Genomic DNA, 10210 nt, shown 5'->3' on the forward strand with positions numbered 1-10210 from the left:
CCATACTAGTAAAAGAGGCAGATAAACTAACCATGGGGCAAGAATTGTTCCTGACAGCCCCACATGCAGTAGAGACTTTGCTTAGGTAGATATCTAATGCCAGGATCACGCAGTATCAAGCCCTGCTCATAGATCAGCCTCGAATTAAGTTTGTTCAGATGCAGGCTATCAACCCAGCAAGCCTGATGCCTGATGAAGAACCAAACGTCCCTTGCATGACTGCTCTGAAGTGTTAGACTCTGTTCGAACTGCAAGACCAGATGTACCTCTATTTAATGCAGAAGTACAGGTATTCAGTTTTGTCCTAGATGGGGTTTGATATGCTGGAGTGGCTGCAGTAACTCCTGATGAGACCATATAGGCCGAAGCCCTGCCCCACGGGACCTCAGCTCAGCAGGCAGAACTGATCACTCTCACCCAGGTGGGCCAAAAGAAAGAAGGTCAACATTTACACTGACAGTAGGTATGCTTTTGCTACTGCCCATGTTCATGCAGCAACCTATAAGGAGACAGAATTCCTGACATCTTCTGGTAAGGACATTAAAAACAAAGAAGATATTTTAGCTTTACTAGAAGCTGTGTGGTTGCCGGAAACTGTAGCACGTACCCATTGCCCAGGACACCAGAAAGGGAACTCAACAGAGGCAAAAGGACATCAGGCAGCAGATAAGGCGGACAAAGAAGTCGCTTTAAAACCAGTGGCGCCTTTAGAAGTCTTAGTGACTTTACCAGAATGCTTATTGCCAGAGAAGTCATTTTATAAACAACTAGAGGAGGATTTTGCTGTAAGAAAAGGAATGTCTAAAAATAAAGAAGGATAGTTAGAGTTGCCAGAAAAGACCATTCTTACCTGAAGCCTTGGGCAGAGAGGTTATCAGTCAGCTACATTAAACTCATTTAGGCCAAACTAAGCTAATCATTTAAGAAAAATTACTACTTGCCAGTCTTAGAAGCTATTGCAGAAAGCATAGTGTCCAAGTGTCTAATTTGTGCCCAAGTAAACACTAAACAAAACAGAAGTTGTGAAAAGGAATAGGGATAGAGAAGCTTTCCCAGATAAACATTGGGAGGTAGGTTTTATGGAGATAAAGCCATCAGCACAGGGATATAAGTATCTATTAGTTTTTATTGACACCTTTTCAGGATAGGTAGAAGCTTTCCCTACTAGAAATGAGACCACAATAACAGTTGTTAAGAAATTGCTGTATGAAAGTATTCCCAGATTTGGCTTGCCCATTAATATTGGGTCTGATAATAAGCCTGCATTTGTATCTAAGGTCTCACAGCTAGTAGGAAAGGCACTCAACATTAATTGGAAGTTGCATTGTGCTTACAGGCCTCAGAGCTCGGGACAAGTTGAGGTAATGAACCGAGCTCTGAAAGAAGTCCTAACTAAATTCATTTTAGAAACTGGTGAAAACTAGACTGACTGACTTACTCCCCCAGGTTCTGCTAGAAGCTAAATATAGCCCCTACTAGGAAAAATTCACCCAATATAGAATTGTATTAGGCAGGGTGACACCCCTTCTCCCTATGCTCCCTTGAAGACCCCCTCAGAGATGGTGCAAATGGGTCCCACCAACCTCTATAAGTTGACCCTAAGAAAGACGCCATGCCCTGCTCCAGCCACAAACTGGAAGCTGGCTGGTCTATGTACAACTGAAGCCTGAGGAATGTCACCATGGAACTCTTTTATAATTGAACTTTGGGAAAGGGGGAAGCTTGGGTCAGGGGAAGGCTAGAGCGAGTCATCTTAAAATTTAATACATGTACTGCTGTGGGTCATGCAGAAGGGGAGTTTAAGTCCCTTTGCTAAGAGAGAAGCTACAAGGTAAATAAAAAATATATGTGCTCATAGCTACCCCTGAAAAGTAACCTATAAATATTAATCACATGTCCGACAAGCTGCTTAGGGGGAGGACACCTCCAAAAAGAAGCATATTTTTTAAAAAAATTGTTTATTACTAACACGTTGTCACTGAAGGTTAAGATCTTTAAAATTAAGAGATCTGGTTAAAAAGGGATTGTATAGTTTTAATAATAGAAGATATAAGGTATAAATGTACTTTTAAGAAAAGAGAAAAAGCAAGTTATGAAAGCTAGTTATTTCTGAATAGATAAGAAAGTTCATGAAAGCCAAGGGTTTATGTCAGTTGCAGGTTTGTGCAGGCTGTAAGTGGTTTGTACGAAAAGAAAAAAAATAGGTTTAGGTAACAGAATAAGCCTCTATTATATGATATATTCTAGTAAATGTTATGCCTCAAGTTTATTTGTATATAAAATAAAAGAGGATTAGATTTACTTTTCCTTCAACAAGGTAGCTTATGTGTAGCATTAAAGGAAACTTGTTTCTATGCTAATCATTCTAGTGTAATTAAAGAAAGCCTATCTTTAGTTAGGGCAAACACAGAAAAAAGAAGAAAAGAATTTGAACAGTCAGAGAATAAGTTCCAAAGAGTTTTAATTAATTACCATGGCTCACTACCCTTTAGTCTGCAGCAATTGGTCCTCTTACTTTGATTTTAACTTGTCTGACAGTAGGATCATGTTTAATCAATTTTATAACAAGGTTTGTTCAAGAGAGAATAAACTCTGTCAAATTAATATGTATAGTAATCAGAAATCAATACACACCAATACAAGAGGATAGCAATGAAAAGGAAAACAAATCAATTATTTGATTAAAATTTAATTAAAACCAGTAGGGAATGAAGTATAGAAAAGAAAGGCTCTTAACATGAATAATTTTTGGCAAAATTTATTTTCTCTAAAACAGAGACTTTTAGTAGAACTTACTTTTTCTGAAAAGTCACCCTATTCTTGGCCTTGAGGCTGGTTTTCCAGACTGTGACTTTGGGCTAGCTTTGCAAAGTTGTAGGTGCTCTCAGAATGTTTCTCCCTGAATTAACCCTATAGATAAACATTGTAAGAAAGCTTGTTTCACTGCTTTGTTTTACTTCTATGCTTCCTCTCCTCCCCATTCCTCAATCAGTATGTAATTTTCCCTTTAAAATCCAGCCTCCAATGTGGTGGTCACCACCACATTGATTTGAATGACTTAGGGCTCCATGCGGTCCATGTAGCCGGTTAATTAAAAGACTCCTTAATTTCTTAACTTGGCTAACTGATTGATTGTGTGGCAAGACATCTTATCTCACTGTTCTGACACAACATTATAATGTAATAATAAAAGGATAAACAACTCAACTTGAAAATGGGCAAAAGATTTGATAATTCATTAAAGAAAACATACCAACTGCAAACAAGGACTTGAAAAGATATTCAATATCACTAGCCATTAAGGAAATGCAAATTAAAACTGAGATAAAACTACACACCTATGAGAATGGCTAAAATGAAGAAGACTGACAATACTAAGTGTTGGTGAGGATGTGGAAAAACAGAAACCAAATATACATAGCTTTGGAAAAGATTTCACCAACTTCTTATAAGATCAAGCATACATTTATCATGCTACCCAAGAGAAACAAAAACATTATGTCCACACAAAGACTTGTAATACAATGTTTATAACAACTTTATTCATAATTGGCAAATGCTGAAAATAACCCAAAGTCAATTATCTGGTGAATGAATAAACAATTTGTGATACTCTATACAAAGAAATGTTACTCAGCAATAAAAATGGTCAAACTACTAATATGTACAACACAAGTCTCGAAAGCATTGTTAAGTGCAAGAAACCAGACACAAAGACTGCATGCTATATATAGTTCTATTTACATTAAATTATTGAAAAGGCAGAACAAGAGATCAGTGGTTGCTAGGGAGTTTAGGAGGAGGAGGTTGACTACAAAAGGGCATAAGAAAACTTTTTTAATTGATGGAATTGTTCTATGTGATGGCTGTGATGGTGGTTACATGATGGTATACAATTGTCAAAACTCATCAAACTGTATACCTAAAATTGGTGAGTTTTAGTGTATGTAAACTATATCTCAATAAAACTGATCAGAAAAAATAGTGCTGGATTCACACTTTACTATCTATCATAATTACAAAAAAAGTTTTAAATCAAGCATTCTAAGTTTTAAATTTGAGCATTTACTACACAATACACAGATTAAGGATACGGGGCAAGTTGTCATAGGAAATATACAACCTGACATTGTTTTCATCACTTACTACTTCATCTTTAAATTAAATTAAATAAAACCTGAGATTTGCCAGAGCCTATCCAGATCTGTCACAGAAAGAAACAAATTACAAAGTACTCCTCATTTAGATGAACCCGTAACATTAGCTATGAAAATTATTGTCTTGATGTGTTTCATAATGCATTACGACAGTGAGTTTCTAATGAGTTAAAAACACTTTTTAAAATTTTGACTTGGTAAAAGAAGAAACCGTAGAACAGAGGTTAATTTGCCTACAGCTAGAATTCCCATCCAGGTAGCTGGCTCCAGAGCCCATTCTCTTAACCACTTCCCTTGTCACCAGCAGGTAATTGCAACCGCCTCTCCTTTTCATCCTCCAGCTCCTGTTAACGCTCCACCACTAAGACTGGCACCTTCATTTATTTCCTCCTCTGTCTAACCAGCCTAATTTAATAGACCGCTAATTGGTTTCTTTACTTTCAGTCTCTTTCCATGACAACCCATTTTATGCACCACTGTTCAGTTTTCCTTAAAAAATTATGTGGCCCCACATTCTTCAACAATGTTTGGTGAATTCTCTTAACTTGACCCCACCTCTCCTGTCCAAACTGATTGTCTTTAATTCCCATCACAGACTGTCTCCTTAGGCAGGTGACTTCTTCATTAGTCTCCAAACATATTCATTTTGTTCCTCCCCATCTGAGACTTACTACAACTGCTCCCTGCCACCAGTACTGTCTCCCTTCACCTTTTAATTCCACAAATCCTTCAAGGCCCTGATTAGTAGCATTTCCTCCTCAAGGCTTTCCTCAACCAATTCAACTCACCCTGATGGTCCCATTATAACTATATGAATATTTAAGAAAAACACTCCATAGCCTTTTATGACTCTTTACCACAAACAATCTTACACAGCGTATTTATTTTACCCCCTAAAAACACTAAATTCTAGTGGCAGGGCTTAGGATTTATATTTCTTTTAGAACGCCCCCACCCCAAGCCTTCAGTACTTAACCTTTTAACTATGGCTTCTGCTCAGTTTTTACTGAAGGGATACAAAGAGAAAATCCCAGTCATTGTCCTCATTCTACAATGCCCCAATTCCATAAACCAGCAGAGGAATGGGGGGAGATGCGGGGAGTAGATAACACGTGCAGATGTTGAAAAAAGCTTTCATGGCTTCAGGTCAGTCTTTTCCGAGCCCACCCTGAGCTGAGAATAGAGAGCTAACTGTTCTAACAGTTGATCCGCTTTTCCTCGGGACACGAGCTGGCCCCAATGTACAGAACAGTTTACCACGGGATTATTAAAGATGATGAGATGATGTGGAAAGGTGCTCAGCCTCCCACCAGTAATAGAAGCTTAGTGAACTTTATCAAAATTGAAGACTGTTTCTGAAATATACCTTTTTAATAAGTTCTCTCATGGCTAGAAGTTTTTCAGTCTCAGATCCAACAAAGAGAAGCTCTTGTTCTACAGTTTCTACTGCAGAATTCCTGAGAAGAAAACATACCAACTTGTCAGTAAGAGCCAATTTTTGCTTCCCTGCCACCTTGAAATTCTAAATAAATGAAAAAATTTATAACTCCAAAGAATGAACTTTTCCATTGTCAATATGAGCACTTAATTATATATACCTGACCTAAAGACAAAGTTATTTAAAAAATCTTTTACTATAGTTATACAAGTGTTACCAAGAAAGTTTGAAAAATATAAAGAAATGTAAACAATAAATTGCCCACATTTCTACTATTTTAGAATAAACCTTGACATTTTGTCAAATAAATTTTCATGTCTAACTACTTAGCAAATTATTTCTAAAAGTAATATTATTCAGTAAAATAGTGAGACAATTTTTAAGGTTGTAATTATATATTGCTAAACACTTTCATTAATTTTTTCTTAATGATAGCAGGGTTTATTTATAGACAAATATTGGGGCTGAGGTTTTTTTAACTAACGCTCTATAAGCTGCTGCAGAAAATTGTGTTTATTATAATTTTTATTTTATTCTTCCCTTACTGTTTTGTTTCATCTTGCATTAGTGTGGTACATTTAATATAATTGATAAGCTAATTGAGGTTTGACTTGTTTGGAGGTTCTAGCAGGGGAGCGCAGCTACTCGTATACCCTTGACCGAAGAACGGTCCTCTCCTCTAGCAGGGAAGGTCGTCCTCTTCGACCGACCGAGCGTGCAGCTTCGGGAGGGACGCACATGGAGCGGTGAGGGAGGAAGGGGACACCCGCCTAGCCTGCCAGATCAGCCGAATCAACCCTGGCGATCAATGGGGTGACAGATATCGCAGCCAGATCGCCCTCACATCCTGATAAGCTAATTGAGACATCATCATTAACTAAAGTCCATAGTTTACACTAGAGTTCACTCTTTGTGTTGTACATTCTATGGGTTTTGATAGATGTATAATGCCATGTATTTACTTCCACAGTATCATACAGAATAGTTTCACTGTCTAAAAATTCCTTTTGTTCCACCTATTTATCCCACTTTGCCCCTGAACCCCTGCCAACCACTTTCTTTTGACTGTCTCCATTGTTTTTGCCTTTTCCAGAATGTCATATAGTTGGAATCACATAGAATGTGATCATGATCATCACCTCATGTTCCATTCTCCCAGTTAGAAAGGCCCGAGGAGAGCCTGGCTAACAACTGAGAGGCTCCCAACAAGGCACATCGGTGGTGAATTTCACACACCTGGGTAAGACTTACTGAAAACGAAAGTAAACTTAGGTACATCCAATGACTGCAAACAATAAATCTGATAAAGTAAAATTGGCTCTGAAAGATGAACAAATGGTGGGAGCCAATAGCTTCCTATAACAATAATAGTAATAATAAAGAAAACAATAGTTGTTTATACCATACTTATAGAAATAATTTTTCCACAACAATCTATTAATGAAGGACCTTAATAAATGGCAAAAGGGGTATTATGTTGCATTCTATTATTATAATACAATTAATTTAAGTTATATATAAATGATAAAAAGATAACCAAAATGTCACTATTTGTAAATAAACACTTTTTCATATTACCATGATCCAAAGTGAAATGATCTAGAAGAGATTTAAATATCTCAAAACCTATTATATACAGCTAAAGCTGGACTCTAAGTCATACTTTTATAACTAAAAAGTATAGACTGAAAGTAAATAGCCAAATATTCAACTTAAAAATTAGAATATCCAATAACCCAAAACATAGTGGAAAGAGAATTAATAAAGTTAATATTAGAAGATTCAAAAAATAGTAGAATGAATAAAGCTAAAACCTATTATAAATATTAAAGCTTGGCCCTGGCTGGTTGGCTCAGCGGTAGAGCGTCGGCCTGGCGTGCAGGGGACCCGGGTTCGATTCCCGGCCAGGGCACATAGGAGAAGCGCCCATTTGCTTCTCCACCCCCGCTCCTTCCTCTCTGTCTTTCTCTTCCCCTCCTGCAGCCAAGGCTCCATTGGAGCAAAGATGGCCCAGACGCTGGGGATGGCTCCTTGGCCTTTGCCCCAGGCGCTAGAGTGGCTCTGGTTGCGGCAAAAGCCAGGAAAATGGAAGCCAGCTGGTCTCTGAACCCAGTTTTGCCATCTTCAAATAGTTTATCCTATTCATCTACTACCAGCCATTCAACACCAAGAAATAACAAAACAACTTGTGGGAATTAAACTGGAAGATCCAAGACATTTCACTAAACTGGGGACACATGAAGAAGTCAAGCCGTAATGCTGCTTCTCAGACCCACATCCATACCACAAAAGGTACAAGAAAAATAAGCAGGAAAGGGGCCAAAATAAGATAACAAATTAATATACTTATTCCATTAGCCTCAAAGTTATGAGGTTCCATTAGCAACAACAATGCTTCACATAAACCTTATAAACTTCATCCGCATTGCTGAAAGTCTATGGGAATTATGTGCTGCTTATCAGAATCTGTAGCTTTCTTCCAGACTAGATAGTTATTTTTCTATGAATTTAATGAAAACCATTATTCTCAGCATCAATACTTACTGAAAGATGGCAGACAGCAAGCTCCAAAAGGCAACAATACAAGCAATTAAGGATGAAAGATGGAAAACACACATAAAAGACATTAAAATATCATCTGTACCTTGTTAAGTCTATTCCTGGAGGATCTTGCTTTAATAAATAGTCGATTGGGAGTGGTCACAAGAATATTTATAGCAAAAACAAATGGTACAAGTTTCAAAGACAAGTATATCCCTCTTGAACTAGAGAATTAAGCCTTTTGTATTTTAGTTAAATTCCCCTGAAGTGGGAAAAGGAGGGAGTGGTTATACTTACTACACCAACTACACAAATGTTCTTCCCTGTCAGTAAGTTAACAAACATATTTTTATATCTATCACAATACAAACTAGAATATCCCTTCTCTATTTTTATATTTGACTGTCTTCTCAACTTCTAAGAGCCAACAACACTGTAATCAACAGTTTGATTTTCAAATTTTTTTCCAAGGAACATCCTTTTTAAAAGAAATTCTATTCAGAAGTTGAAAAGAAAAGACAGGGGAAATCAGATTCTTTGGGTAGGGATGTAAGCTATTCTTGCCTGCAGAGTAGTTCCACGGCATTTAGTATAAAGGAGGGTTTGTCAACCTCAGCATATTGACTTTTCGGGTCAGACAGCTCTCGTTGTAGGGGCTTTTTTTTTTTTTAAATTTTAGTGAGAGGAGGGGAGGCAGAGACAGATTCCCGCATGCACCCCAACCGTTATCCAAGGGCCTATCCCACTAGGGGGCGATGCTCTGCCTGTCTGGGGATCTGACTTCGTTGCAACCAGAGCCATTTTTTAGTGCCTGAGGGAGAGGCCATGGAGCCATCCTCAGTGCCCAGGACCAAGAAAAATTTGTATTTTGTTTTATTCCAAAAACAGACAGAACTTTCCGGTAGACCTTATACTTTAACAAACAAAAAACCAGCAGAATCCAGAGGAAGAAGTACCTATATAGTCACAATCCCACTTCTGTTCTGTGCTTCCAAAGGGAGAATCAACTCAAATTCATATATTAACCTGAGGTGCATTTTTAAAAAACAAATGTGCAGATTTTGATTTTCAGAGACTGAAGAGTTAAAAACATTTCACAAAATCTAGATACAGTTCATAAGTATAAAAAATAGAGTAAGTACAAATGGAGCAATGGAGATAAACAATAAAATGAACATCACTTTAGATCAGCAGATCCAAATACTTAAAGAACATAAGCCAAAGAGTAAACTGAAAAGTACTTACAGCCATAATTAATTCAAAGGGGCGTTTATACACCTGCACTAGTGACTGGTATTTCTGTACCATGATTGTAATATAATAGCAATTGTCTCTCACCTGCAAAACACAAACATATGTGATAAATAACCATGAATTGGAAAAAATTAAGTCTGCATTTACACATCATGCTACAGTCTAAGGGTGGAAAGAAAACCTCAGCAGGTCGTAATTCTATGGACACAAGAAACAAAAGATGACCGCAGGGGCTGGAGAAGGCAGTAAGACTGAAGGTGAAGGAAGCCCAGACTGAATGAGGGAAACAGCCCTGTTCTGAGGTTTGAAAGACTCCATTCCTGCCTCCCTCTCTGCCTCGCTCTCGCTGCACCTCTCCCAGGGCTGCCCTGGGTTAGAGTCCTTTCCAGCAGTCAAATGCCATGATAGGATTATTCTGATAACCGACGTGATTAGTTCTTGAGTCATTTTCTCTACAACTTGAGAAGCCAAATAAAAATGGTAGCACTTTAAAATACTAAGTGCGGGGTTACACAGAAATTTAAAAGTGGGGAACAAAGTGAAAAGAAATACCATTCTTAGTTAAATTATGGACTTCTTCTCAAAAGCTAGCTTCCAAGGAAGCCTGTCAATGCCTGCTTTTGAACTGCACAGACTATGATTTCAGAGACACCAGAAACCCGAGGCTCCACTGAAGTTTCTAGCCTCAAACAGCTGTAATATTGGTAAGCGATCAATTAAATGCCAGCACCTACTTCACAGGCCAAGGAATTCACACTCCTGTCCCAGCCTACATGGGTTTTTCTGAAGGCACACTTTTATCTGGACTCTTCTGTTATGA

The sequence above is a fragment of the Saccopteryx leptura genome, chromosome 2 (genome assembly GCF_036850995.1).
Source record: "Saccopteryx leptura isolate mSacLep1 chromosome 2, mSacLep1_pri_phased_curated, whole genome shotgun sequence".
Taxonomy (NCBI): Eukaryota; Metazoa; Chordata; class Mammalia; order Chiroptera; family Emballonuridae; genus Saccopteryx; species Saccopteryx leptura.